The sequence below is a fragment of the Pantherophis guttatus genome, chromosome 2, assembly GCF_059756535.1.
Source record: "Pantherophis guttatus breed Tessera chromosome 2, ASM5975653v1, whole genome shotgun sequence".
NCBI lineage: Eukaryota > Metazoa > Chordata > Lepidosauria > Squamata > Colubridae > Pantherophis > Pantherophis guttatus.
In genome coordinates this window covers 263,154,818-263,169,095 of record NC_142064.1, presented here as the reverse complement: position 1 = coordinate 263,169,095, position 14,278 = coordinate 263,154,818, and the positions used below count along the sequence as shown (strand labels likewise).

General features: G+C 43.3%; 1 protein-coding gene and 1 pseudogene across 2 annotated transcripts in view; both read right to left on the bottom strand.

Annotated features, from left to right (window-relative positions):
- Positions 1-14,278, bottom strand: part of LOC148115750 (uncharacterized) — a 118,928-nt gene that overhangs the window by 86,130 nt on the left and 18,520 nt on the right. The gene's annotated exons all lie outside the window — the stretch shown is intronic.
- LOC148115751 (uncharacterized) lies at positions 919-13,453 on the bottom strand (annotated as a pseudogene). The gene is made up of 3 exons (XR_015731721.1): positions 13,097-13,453; positions 10,600-12,429; positions 919-2,667 (listed from the first exon to the last, which is right to left on the bottom strand). The product of XR_015731721.1 is annotated as an uncharacterized LOC148115751 (transcript).

Below are 14,278 nucleotides of genomic sequence, written 5' to 3'. Positions count from 1 at the left end.
ACAGAGTCAGCCCGCAATGTCGCCTTCTAACCACTGAGCTAACAGGGCACCTGTCATTATTTCCCCACCTTTATTTTTGCCATCTATCTGTTCTTCCAGGTCAGTTAGGACAGGCACACTCAGGGCCATCTAGGAAGAGAGCCTTAACTCTTGGCAAACATTCCCTCTGAAATACTCTTCCCCCTGAAGTTCGGCAGCTCTTTATCGTCCTGTTCTTCCATAAAACAAAGAAGAACTACCATTTCCCCTCAGCACTGGGAGAAGAGAGGACTGCACATTAGGTGGTGAATTGACACCAGGTTTTTCTTTTTTGCATTTGGTTTTAATACAGTTTTAAAGTTAATTATTTATTGGAGCCAGCCTGAGATTGTTATAACATGGGTGGCTACTTAAATATTTTAAATAAATCAGAGGAAGAAATGAATGAATGAACAAATGAATCCGCTGAGGCTACCCATCTGCAAGTTAATTGAGGCAAATGAAGGTCTATATACTGTATTTGTTTATCAATTTATAGGCTGCTAATCCTGAGGAGGTTAACTTCCCCAATTTAACTCCTTACAAGGAGAAAGATTACATGTTTTGTTTTATCTCTATTTTAAATTTTGTATTTATATGTTTTATTTTATGGCTGTTCACCGCCCTGAGTCCTTCGGGAGTAGGGCGGTATACAAATTTAATAAAATGAAATGAAATGAAATGTTTTGAGGAAGAATAGCACAAGAAATGAACATAATTAGTAAGGCCTGGAGGCCTCAATAACATCTAAATTGAACAAAGCAAGAATCATGTTTTTTGGGATTCCTAGACCATCCGAATGCCGTCAAACTTCCTAAACGTGCTCTGTATTTGCAGGGCAACATGTTAAATGTGGAACGTTTGCATTTTGCCATTTGAAATATATATGGGGTTCATTAGTTTCTGTATTAAGGTTTTATTACTGTAAACCATGTGGAGTCACGACATGGCATAAGATGCTAAGTAAAAATGCATACATACAAGTTTATATCCCCCTGTATTATATGTGGAAATAATTCAAGGCATGAAACATACTTAATAGAGATCCAAACTCGCTTTCTCTGGCCCAGCAATGGCAGTTCCACTTGGCTCCGTGAAAGGGAATGACCGCACTGGGCCAAACTAAGGAAGCTCAGATCTCATCCCTCGTTTAGTAAGACATGCTTGTCTAAGAAGCATCCCTGCAAAAAATTAAGTTATCAATTTCTTAGCTGGGCTTTCAGTAAGAGAGAAGAAACGAAATTCAAGATTCCTCTAAAGAAATCAAATTTCTCTAAACAGATCAATTTTTTCTGATGTAGAATTTCTTGTCATAAGGGAGGAATTTTGTGCAAAACAATGTCCACAATCTGGGCATTTGAAGGGTTACTCTCCTATATGTAACCTTACATGATTTATAAGGTTAGACCTACAACTGAAATCTTTCCCACAATCCGGACACTCGTACGGTTTTTCTCCTGTGTGAGTCCTCTTGTGTATCACCAGTGTGGAACTGTGACTGAACCTTTTCCTGCAATCCGGACATTCAAATGGTTTTTCTCTTGTATGTGTCCTCTCGTGTATCACCAAGTCAGAATTTCGATGGAAACTTTTCCCGCAATCAGGACACTCATACGGTTTTTCTCCTGTGTGAATCCTCTTGTGTTTCACCAAGTCGGAATTTCGATGGAAATCTTTCCCGCAATCAGGACATTTATATGGTTTCTCTCCTGTGTGAGTCATCTGGTGTTCCACCAGCTGGGAATTCCTACAGAAACTTTTCCCACAATCCGGACACTCATATGGTTTCTCTCCTGTGTGAGTCCTCTGATGTTCCACAAGTTGGGAATTCCGACAAAAACTTTTCCCGCAATAGAGGCACTCATATGGTTTTTCTCCTGTGTGAGTCCTTTGGTGCATCACAAGGTTGGAATTCTGACTGAACCTTTTCCCACAATAGAGACACTCAAATGGTTTGTCTCCTGTGTGAGATCTCTGGTGTAACATCAGATGACAATTCTGATTGAACCTTTTCCCACAATCCGGACACTCAAATGGTTTTTCTCCTGTGTGAGTTCTCTGATGTATCACCAAGTTTGAAGTTTGATGGAAATCCTTCCCGCAATCAGGACATTTATATGGTTTCTCTCCTGTGTGAGTCCTCTTGTGTCTCTCCAGGTGGGAAGTCCGACTGAACATTTTCCCACAATCTGGACACTCATATGGTTTCTCTCCAGTGTGAATCCTTTTGTGTGTCTCCAGATGGGAATTACTCTTGAAACTTTTCCCACAATCCAGACACTCATATGGTTTCTCACCCGTGTGAGACCTCTTGTGTCTCCCCAGATGGGAATTACGTTTGAAACTTTTCCCACAATCTTGGCATTCATATGGTTTCTCTCCTGTATGAGTCCTCTGGTGTTCCATAAGGGCGAAATTCCGACGGAAACTTTTCCCACAATCTGGGCACTCATATGGTTTTTCTCCAGTGTGAGTTCTCTGGTGTATCACCAGGTTCGAATTCTGATTGAAACTTTTCCCACAATACAGACACTCATAAGATTTCTCTGCTGTGTGAGTCCTCTTGTGTGTCACCAGGTCGGAATTCTGACTGAAACCTTTCCCACAATCCAGACACTCATATGGTTTCTCCCCAGTATGAGTCCTCTTCTGTATCACCTGATTGGTTTGCATGCTAAATCTTTTCTCACAACGGGAGCACTGGTACAGTTTCTCTTCGGTATGGGTCCTTCCACGAATCACGAGAGACCTATTCTGAGTAAAGCTTGGGCTTTTCACAGGGTGAAAATCACATGTGATTTGCCATCTATGTTTTTCCCAAAATATGCAGTCTATGGGGATTTTCCAACACTGATAATTGTTAGATTCTTGAGGAGGTCAGCACTATTTCGGATTTCTTACCTGGTGGTTCTTTGATTCAACCTACTCTTTCATTCCTCAAAGGCTTTCATTAATGCCTGCCAGTTTTGGCTAGCCACAAAAACGTTTTCTTCCCAATGACTTCCAGGTGTTCTTCATTTAGAAATTATCCTCCTTGACTTCTCATGTAATGTTTCCTTGAGTTCCAGGTAGTCTTTTTTTCCAGCTGAAGGCTTTGTTCTCATAATTCTCTCCACTGTCTCCCCACCAGCTGAGGAAGGAGAAAAGTTTTTATACTTTCTGGAGGAAGTGGAAGATTTGGATTGTTTGTTTTACACTTTAATGCTGTTTCTCATTCTCTGTTGTCCAGAGTGCTCTTTTTGGCATCCTCTTTGTCTGTAAGATTAATATTAATGGGTTAGTTTCATTATTGTTTAAAAATGGCTACATGATATGTGAAAGCAGCAGAAATACTCTATATATTACAATGAAAAACAAACATCAAAATGCTAGTTTAACGTATAACATTAATTATGATACATGTGGCATGAAGAAGGCTAGATCCAAATATCAGCACAATCTCAAAATTCTCCTTTTGGCTTGAGTAAATCACACATACAGTGCACTCAGAAAGTATTCCTATTCCCTTCACTTCTATCAATTTTGTAATGCTGCAGCCCGATTCTAACAGTTGTTAAAATTCATTTTTTGTCATTAATCTACTCTCATAATGATAAAGTCAAAACAGAATTTTACAAATGTCTGTAAATTTATTAAAAAGAAAAAACTGAAATATCATTTGGCATTCAGACCCTTCACTCAGTATTTTGTTGAAGCAACTTTGGCAGTTATTACAGCCTGGAGGATTTTTTGGGTATGACATGAGAAGCTTTGCACACCTGGATTGGTTTTAGGTTTATTTGGATTTATATACCCCCTTCTCCCAAAGGACTCAGGGCGGTGAACAGCCAAAGATAAAACACAAACAATATAAAATTTAAGAAACAATTTAAAACATATTAAACAAATTTGGCCCATACTAATTAAAACACCCCCTTTTTAAAAAGCAAATTAAAATTAAGCAATTAAAAAGAGTTAGGCCAGCCCAGCTTGTTGGAATAAAAAAGTCTTGAGGGCATGGCGGAAAGTGCGCAAATCTGGGATCCTCGGTATCTCCGGGGGGAGCTTGTTCCAAAGGGCAGGTGCCCCCACAGAGAAGGCTCTCCCCCGGGAGCCGCCAGTTGACACTGTTTGACCGACGGCACCCGGAGGAGCCCCTCTCTGTGGGAGCGTACTGGTTGGTGAGAGGCTACCGGTGGCAGAAGGCGGTCTCGTAGGTACCCAGGTCCTAAGCCATGGAGCGCTCTAAAGGTGGTAACCAATACCTTGAAGCGCACCCGGAAGACCACCGGGAGCCAGTGCAGCTCGCGCAGGACATATTATATGGGAGCGCCATGTCGCTCCCATAACCACCCGCACGGCCGCATTCTGGACCAGTTGGAGCCTCCGAGTGCTCTTCAAGGGGAGCCACATGTAGAGAGCATTACAGTAGTCCAGCCGGGAGGTGACAAGGGCATGAGTGACCGTGCGCAAGGCGTCCCGATCCAGAAAAGGTCGCAACTGGCGGATCAGGCAAACCTGATAAACCCCCCCCCCCGGTCACGGCCATCATATGCTCTTCTAAAGACAGCCGTGCATGCAGGAGGACGCCCAGATTGTGAGCCCTCTCTGTGGAGGGCAGAGATTCACCCCCAATAGTCAGTGATGGCACCAACTGGCTATATTGGGACCCCGGAAACCACAGCCACTCGGTCTTGGATGGGTTGAGCCTGAGTCTGTTTCTCCCCATCCAGTTCCGCACGGCCTCCAGGCACTGGGACATCACTTCAAGGGCATCATTGGGATGGCCCGGGGTGGAGATGTACAGCTGAGTGTCATCAGCGTACTGGTGGTACTTCACCCCGAAACCACGGATGATCTCACCCAGCGGCTTCACATAAATGTTGAACAGAAGGGGCGAGATGACCGACCCTTGTGGCACCCTGCACACAAGGCGCCTCGGGGTTGACCTCTGCCTCCCTGCCAACACAGACTGCGACCGGTCAGAGAGAAAGGAGGAGAACCACCTCAACACGGTGCCCTCCACCCCCAACTCTTCCAACCGGAGCAGCACGATACCATCATCGATGGTATCAAAAGCCGCTGAGAGGTCTAATAGGACCAGGACAGAGGAACAACCCCTGTCCCGAGCCCTCCAGAGATCATCAACCAACGCGACCAATGCCATTTCCATGCTGTACCCAGGTCTGAAGCCCAACTGGAACGGATCTAGATAAACGGATCTAGATTGGGGGATTTTCTCCCATTCTTCCTTGCAAGTCCTCTCAAACTCAGTCAGGTTGGATGGCAACCTTAGGTGAATAGCCATTTTCAGGTCCTTCTGGAAATGTTTAATAGGGTTCAAGTCAGGGCTCGGGTTAGGCCACTCTAGGACATTCACAGAGTTGTCCCTAAGACACTCCTGTGTTGTCTTGGCTCTGGCTGAGATCCAAAGATCCTGTGTGGAGATGGGAGAAAGTTCCAGAAGGGCAATCATCACTGCAGCCCTCCATTGATCTGGGTTTTATGACAGAGTGGCTGGGCGGAAGCCTCTCCTCAATGCAAAACACATGAAAACACGCTTGGAGTTTGCAAAAAAGCACCTGAAGGATTCTCAGACTGTGAGGAACAAGATTTTCTGGTCTGATGAAACCAAGATTGAACTGTTTGGCCTCAATTCTATGGTAAATGGTCTGGAGAAAACCAGGCACCGCTCGTCACCTGCCCAATGACATCCGAAGAGTGAAGCATGGTGGTGGCAGAATCACACTGTGGGGGTGTTTTCAGCAACAGGGATGGAGAGACTGGTCAGGGTTGAGGGAAAGATGAATGGAGGGATTCATCAGGGATTTCCTCAATGAAAACCTGTTCCACAGTGCTCAGGACCTCAGACTAGGCTGAAGATTCACTTTCCAACTTGACAACAACCCTAAGCACACAGCCAAGACAACACAGGAATAGTTTAGGGACAACTCTGTGAATGTCCTAGAGTGGCCCAGCCAGAGACCTGATTTGAACCTTTTTTTTTTTAATTTGATTTATATGCCGCCCTTCTCCGGAGACTCAGGGCGCCTTACAATGCATTAAACAATAGCCTTCATACTTTTGTATATTTTATACAAAGTCAGCTTATTGCCCCCACAATCTGGGTCCTCATTTTACCTACCTTAGAAAGGATGGAAGGCTGAGTCAACCTTGAGCCTGGTGAGATTTGAACTTGCAGTAATTGCAGTCAGCTGATGTTAATAACAGTGCTTTAGTCTGCTGCGCCACTAGGACATTATTGAATGTCTCTGAAGGGACCTGAAAATGGCTGTCCACATAAGGTTGCCATCCAACTTGACTGGCCTTGAGATGACTTGCAAGGAAGAATGGCAGAAAATGCCCCAATCCAAGTGCGCAAAACTTCTCATGTCATACCCCAAAAGACTTGAGACTGTAATTGCTGCCAAAGGTGCTTCAACAAAGTATGGAGTTAAGGGTCTGAATGTCAATATGGTATTTGAGGGATTTTGGTTTTTAATAAATTTACAGACATTTCTAAAGTTCTCTTTTCACTTTGTCATTATTGATGTAGATGAATGAGAAAAAATGAATTTCAACAAGTGTAAAATCAGGCTGCAAGCTTAACAAAATTGACAGAAGTGAAAGGGGTCTGAATGCTGTCTGAATGCACCGAACCTGTGTTCCTTTTCACAGAGAAATACACTCCGAATTTCTTTATGTAAACAATTATGTGTATTTTAGTCAGCAAAATGCCCCAGAAGTGCATTGAGTCAAATTTTTTTGATCTGATTTTAGAAAAGTGGGGAGATGAATAGATGAAATGGTGTCCAAATCCTGTGCAAGATTGAAAGCATCTCTTTTGCCCATGAAACTCCTCGGTTGGCAGGAAAGCAACATCTCAATAACATCACAAGGAATGAAGTGTTAGGTGAAGGTGAGGGAGGTGGATGGTTAAGAAAAAGGAAAAAATATATCAAGATTTATTTAAATCTCCCAGCAGAAAATCACAGGCAGCAACTTTAGATCATGCAGCAAAAGGATGAAAACATTTGGGGAGAGAAAGAAAATGCAGCAGCAGCCCAGATGTTTCATTCTTGTCCCTTCGCTGCTTCCAGGCCGTGGAGGAACCCAAAGGGCCCGACTTGCTCCCGGCTTCTCCTCCGACCTTCCCTCCACTCACCTCCCAGGAGCCTCTTCCACCCTCCAAGCGGCACAAGAGGCTCCGCCGACGCCATTATCCGCCACTGGGTGAGCCGTAAGAGGAAGTCCCTCCACGTCCACTCTAGTAATCTAATATCTATCGTTTCAATTGGTTCTAGCTCGCCTTCTCTCCCTCAGGTATAATGTCAACAGTAGCGAAGCCGCTGCTGTACTCTTACTCTCTGCTCTCTGGTGCTTCTTTGTACAGCGCCATCTAGCGACATAAAATTGAAGATCACCCTCGTTCTATCTCTAACCCTAAAACGTTTGCAAGAGGCTTTCATGGATTCCGTGGTTCCTTCTGTGTATTCAACCCCCACCGAGCACAGCTTTTGCCCATGACAATCTATGCTACACCTTTTCTCCCAAGAGTTCACTCATTTTCCCTCTTCCTCCAACTAAACCAGTGGTTCTCAACCTGTGGGTCGGGACCCCTTTGGGGGTCGAACGACCCTTTCATAGGGGTCGCCTAAGACCATCCGAAAACACATATTTTCAATGGTTTTAGGAATAATTTTATGGTTGGGGGTCACCACAACATGAGGAACTGTATTAAAGGGTCGCGGCATTAGGAAGGTTGAGACCCACTGAACTAAACCAAAGGAAAGCGTCCAAGGGCGGGGGCGGAATGACGTATAACAGCCAACCTGAAAGGGAACCTCCCTTGGGGGCTGCTGAAGATTGTTCCAGCCAGATTTTAGCCTGGGATGTGTGTGTGCAGGAGAACTCCTCGAAACCTCCCTTGGCAAATGAGTGAAGCTGTAATAGTTCAGCTGTTGAACGGAAGCCTCTAGCGCTAGTCTGTCCTTTGGGGTCTGGTAGGGAGGCCCTCATCCTCACTCCAACTGAGCCACGAGTTTCTTTTGCGGGAACTAAACCAAGTGAAAGGATCGGTGGGGGGAACACAATGCGCCATCAGGCAGTGACAAAAAGCACCTCCCTGGTGGATCAGTGAAGACTATTCCAGCCATTCTTCATCTTGGGGGTGGAGAGAAACTCCCCAAAACTATATTTGCCAGTTTCATATCCCTTTAATGCAAGAATGAAATAGGGGACGAAACCTTGAAGTGGCCATCAATGTTGCTTCCAAACCGATCTAGATAGGAGATATTATTTTTCCCTCTGCAATCTTGCAGCTGGAATTGCCAGGATTACCCTCAGTAAGCAACCTAGTTCAATACCTACATGGAACTACTAGGGGAGGCCATCCATCCTGTGATACCCAATTATGTACAAGTTGTCTTTGATTTACTTCATTTAGTGACCATTTGAAGTTACAAGGTTATTGAAAAAAGTGGCATGACCATTTTTCACACTTAAAGGCCACTGCAGCATTCTAACATAATGAAAATTCAGACTCTGGCCAATTGACTAGTCTTTATGACAGTTGCAGTGTTCTGGGGTCATGTGTTCCACTTTGGCGACTGAGCTGGAGGTCCTCCTGGACTCACAAGTCCTGCTCGGGGTGGGTATAGGCTGGGGGAGGGGTTTTCAACAGATTCATCTTGTGTGCCAATTGTGCCCTTTCCTGCACTTGGATACCTTGTACAGGGGGTCACTCTTCCCTTGGTCACCTCGTTTGACTCTCTGCACTAGACCACTAGAACACTTCAACTGGTCCAGAATGTAGCAGCACACACAGTAATGGAAGCCCCCAGGTGGTCCATGTCACATCTTTGTGGTGGAAACCGCACTGGATTCAGTTCTTTAAGGTGCAATTCAAGGTTATCACCTTTAACAGTATTTATTGCAGCAATAGCGATCAGACATATATACCACCCCACTGTGTTTTGTTATCACTCTCAGTTTGGTGTCAGCATATTGTCTCCAACAATCTGGGTCCTCATTTTACAGATCTCAGAATGACAGAACCTAGAGGACCATCAGGATTGAATTCCCGGCTGTGGACAGAGGCCGGCAATGTCGCATTCTAACCACTGAGCCAACAGGGCACCTGTCATTATTTCCCCACCTTTATTTTTGCCATCTATCTGTTCTTCCAGGTCAGGTAGGACAGGCACACTCAGGGCCTTAACTCTGGTCAAACATTCCCTCTGAAATACTCTTCCCTCTGAAGTTGGGCAGGTCTTTATCGTCCCGTTCTTCCATAAAACAAAGAACAACTAGCTTTTCCCCTCAGGACTGGGAGAAGAGAGGACTGCACATCAGGTGGTGAACTGACACCAGGTTTTTCTTTTTATGCATTTGGTTTTAATACATTTTAAAGTTAATTATTTATTGGGAGCCTGCCAGAGATTGTTATAACATGGGTGGCTACTTAAATATTTTAAATAAATCAGAGGAAAAAGAAATGAACAAATGAACAAATGAATCCACTGAGGCTACCCTTCTGCAAGTTGCTTGAGGCAAATGAAGGTCTATACATTTATCAAATTTATAGGCTGCTAATAGCAATAGCACTTAGACATATATATTGCTTTACAGCCCTCTCTAATCATTTTGCCCACAACAATTTAGGTTCTCATTTTACCCATCTCGGAAGGATGGAAGACTGAGTCAACCTTGAGCCTGGTGAGATTTGAACTGCCAAATTGCAGGCAGCTGATAGTCAGCAGAAATAACCTGCAGTACAGCACTCTAATCACTGCGCTACCACGGCTCTTCCTAATCCTGAGAAGGTTAACTACTGCAATTTAACTCCTTTTATTTAATTTAACTCCTCACAAGGAGAATTATTATCAATTTTGAGGAAGAATAGCAGAAGAAATGAACATGGTTACTAATGTCTCGTTAACTTCTAAATTGAACAAAAGCAAGAATCATCTTTTTGGGATGCCTCGACCAGCCAAATGTCATCAACCTTCCTAGATGTGCCCTGTATTTTGAGAGCAAGAACATATTAAATGCGGAGGCTTTGAATTTTGTCATTTGCTATATAGATGGGGTTGATTAGTTTCTGTATTAAGGTTTTATTACTTTTAACCATGTGGAGTCATCATACGTTTGGCTGCCATATACATGCTAAGTAAAAATACATACATACATTTATTATTACTGCCCATGATAGGACTAAAGGAGGACGCCTACTAAAAGAAGCCTGATTCTCCAATAACAATTCCATCAACAGGCATATCGAACTGCCACCAGCCTACCAGGCTTTGAGACACCAGGAAAGAACCTGCAGGACCGCATTGCACCAAACTAAGGAAGCTCAGATCTCCTCCCTTTTGTTTAATAATAAGATATACTTAACTAAAAAGAATCGCACAAGAAATGAAATTATCCATTTCTCAGCTGGACTTTCGGTATGAGACAAGAAACATAATTCAAGATTCCTCTAAACAGATCAAATTTATACTCATGTGGAATTTCTTCTGTGATAAGGGAGGAATTTTGTGCAAAACACTGTCCACAATCTGGGCATTTGAATGGTTACTCCCCTATGTGTAACCTTACATGATTTATAAGGCTAGACCTACAACTGAAATCTTTTCCGCAATCTGGACACTCATACGGTTTTTCTCCTGTATGTGTCCTCTTGTGTATCACCAGGCTGGAACTGTGACTGAACCTTTTTCTGCAATCTGGACATTCAAATGGTTTTTCTCCTGTATGTGTCCTCTCGTGTGTCACCAAGTCAGAGTTTCGATAGAAACCTTTCCCGCAATCAGGACACTTATATGGTTTCTCTCCTGTGTGAATTCTCTGGTGCACCACAAGTTCGGAATTCCAATTGAAACTTTTCCCACAATCTGGACACTTGTGTGGTTTCTGTCCCGTGTGATTCCGTTGGTGAATCATCAGGTAATAATTCTCACTGAAACTTTTCCCACAATCCAGACACTCAAATGGTTTTTCTCCGGTATGAGTCCTCTGGTGTATCACCAGCTTTGCATTTTGGTTGAAACTCTTCCCACAATTCTGACACTTGTATGGTTTTTCTCCGGTGTGAGTCCTCTGGTGTATCACCAGCTTGCAATTACGCTTGAAACTTTTCCCACAATCTGGGCATTTATATGGTTTCTCTCCTGTGTGAGTCCTTTGGTGTTCCACAAGGTGGAAATTCCGACTGAAACTTTTCCCACAATCCGGGCACTCATACGGTTTTTCTCCTGTGTGAGTCCTCTGGTGTACCATCAGGTCGGAATTGCAACTAAAACCTTTCCCACAATCTGAACAAAAGAATTTCTCTCCTGTGTGTGTCGTCTGGTGTTTCACCAGGTGGGATTTGTGATTGAAACTTTTCCCACAATCCAAACACTCAAATGGTTTTTCTCCTGTGTGAATCCTCTGGTGTACCAACAGGTTCCAATTCTGACTGAAACTTTTCCCACAATAGAGACATTCATATGGTTTCTCTCCTGTGTGAGTCCTCTGATGTTTCACCAGCTTCGAATTCTGACTGAATTTTTTCCCACAATCTAGACACGCATATGATTTTTCTTCTGTATGAGATCTCTTGTGTATCCCCACTGCAGAATTCTGATTAAACATTTTGTCACAATACGGGCACTCATATGGTTTCTGTCTGGTGTATAACCAGGTCAGAATTCCAAGTAAATCTTTTCACACATCAGGACATTCAAAGAGGTTTTCTCCACTGTCAGCCTCCTTGTGACACTAAATTCGTTTGCCTGTTAAACCTTTGTCACATTGGGAGCACTGGTAGAGCTGTTCCTCCTGCATTGGCTGTTCCATAAATCATAGGAATCCCGTTCTGAGTAAAGTTTTTGCCACAATCCAAACATTTGTATGGGTTTTTAAGCTGCGATCTGCAATCTGTGTTTTTCCCAAAATAGGCAGCTGTTGAGGTTTTTCAAACACTGATATTCTTAGATTCATGAGGGGACCAAAAATATTTTTGATCCCATATGTGGTGGATGCTTTGATTCAAAACACTCTTTCCTTCCTCAACAGCTTTCATTAACGCCTTTGGCTATACAAGGGACCTTTTTCTTTCCACTGATATCCAACTATTCCCACGTTTTCTGAATTTGATAATTATATCTTTTTACTTTTTCATGCAATAGTTTCTTCAGTTCCACATAATCTATTTTTCCACCTGAAAACTCTGTTCCTGTTATTCTCGTGCTTGTCTCCATCTTCTGAGGAAAGACAAATTTTAACACTTTCTGGATGAAGAGGAAAATATTTTGATTGATAGTTTGTTTTGCATTTTAATGCTGCTCCTCATTCTCAGTTATCCAGAGCTCTTCTTGACATCCACTTTGTAAGATTCCTATCAATGGATTAGTTTCATTATTGTTTATAAAATGGGTGCAGAACCTGGGAGAACAGCAAAAAAAAAAAAAAAAATCCATATATTACCATCAAAAAGCAAAAATATCAAAATGCTGATTTAATCTCTAACATTCATTATGATTCATTAGGCACATAGAAGACTAGAAAAATCCAAGTTCAGATAGCCACTCATATTTCAAATTTTAAAAAATACCTGAAAATACTGAGGTTTATACAGATACACATGTATGCACACATACAAACCTATACATGTATGTATATAGAATTTTTTTTATTTCACTCCTAAAAATGCTTCAGAAGTGGATTCCTTCAATTTGCTTGATCTAATTTTAGAAAGGTAGGGACACTAACAGATGAGATGGTGCCCAAATCCTATGCAAATTTTAAAGCATCCGTTTTGCCCATGAAACTCCTCGCTTGCCAGGAAAACAACATGTCAATAAAATCACAAGGAATGAAGTGTTACGGGAAGACCGAAGCTGATAAAAATATGAAAAAAAATGCTTTTTAAATATCCCAAATCTTACCAGCAGAAAATCACAGGCAGCAATTCTAAATAGTGCAACCCCAGGAATAAAATTTGGGAAGAGAAAGAATATGCAGTAAAAGCCCGCATGTTTCATTCACTTCGCTGCCTTTCCAAAGGGCCCGACTTGCTCCCGGCTTCCCCTCCGACCTTCCCTCCACTCACCTCCCAGGAGCCGCTTCCACCCTCCAAGCAGCCCAAGAGGCTCCGCTGAAACCTTCATCCTCCTCCCGTGGGTCAGCCGGAACAGGAAATTCCTCTGCCCTTCGGCTCGTCTCCTCCACATCCGCTCTAGCAATCCACTGTTCTATCGTTTCAACTTGTTCCATCTCCCCCTCTACCCCCTCCAGTAGACTAGGAATGCCACCCACTACTCTGCTGTATTCACTTCTTTCCAGGCACGAGTGTCGTTCATTTGTAGACCGCCATCTAGCGACATAAGGCTGAAAAACACGCTCGTCCTATCTTTACCCTAAGGCAGTGATGGTTAATCTTTTTGCTGTCACATGCCAAAAGCGGGGGGGGGGGTCCCACATGCGCATGCCCACACCCATAATTCAATGACACCCCCCCCCCGTGCATGTGCGTGGCTCCCCCCACTTTTGGCACACGATGGCACGGTGGGCCAAGTAGGCCTGTTTTTTTCTCTCCCCAGGCTCCTGAGGCTTTCTTGGAGCCTGGGGAGGGTGAAAACAGCCTTCCCCACCCCCAGGAGGTCCTCCAGAGGCCGGAAATGGCACGTTTCCCGACTTCCGGTGGCCCAAAAATCATGTGGCCGGCCCGCGCGGGAGCTGAGCTAGGGCAATGCCACAGATATGTATGTGCCATACTTATATATGTATACATGTGCCATAGGTTCGCCATCATGGCCCTAAGGCGTTTGCAATATGTTTTCATTGATTCTGTTATTTCTGTTTTCCTTTTAGGTTTTCTTACTGCTTTTTTATTGTTTTGTTTTTAACCTGTAAAAATGAAGTGTTTTAATACTGTGTGTGACCAACCATACGCTAAATAAATAAATTCATTGATTCTGTGCCTCCTTCTGTGCCATCAACTCAAGTCGTATCCTACAGAGCACAGGAATAGTTTTTACAGTGTGGAGCGAACAAAACAGCCCTACTTGGTCCCGGCTTCTCCTCCGATCTGTCCTAAACTTATTATCCATCTGATGCTAACTCTCCAAAACTACCTTTGCAACTTAGGGAAGCTTGAAGAGTGATGCTTCACCATACTTAGCTTCACAAGATTAGTCAGGTGCTGCATCATAAAAGATAAAGGTCTTGTTTGTATGTGCAGCTTTAAACAATTGCCAGCTTCATCCCATTTATAAACAAATGAAATGAAAAA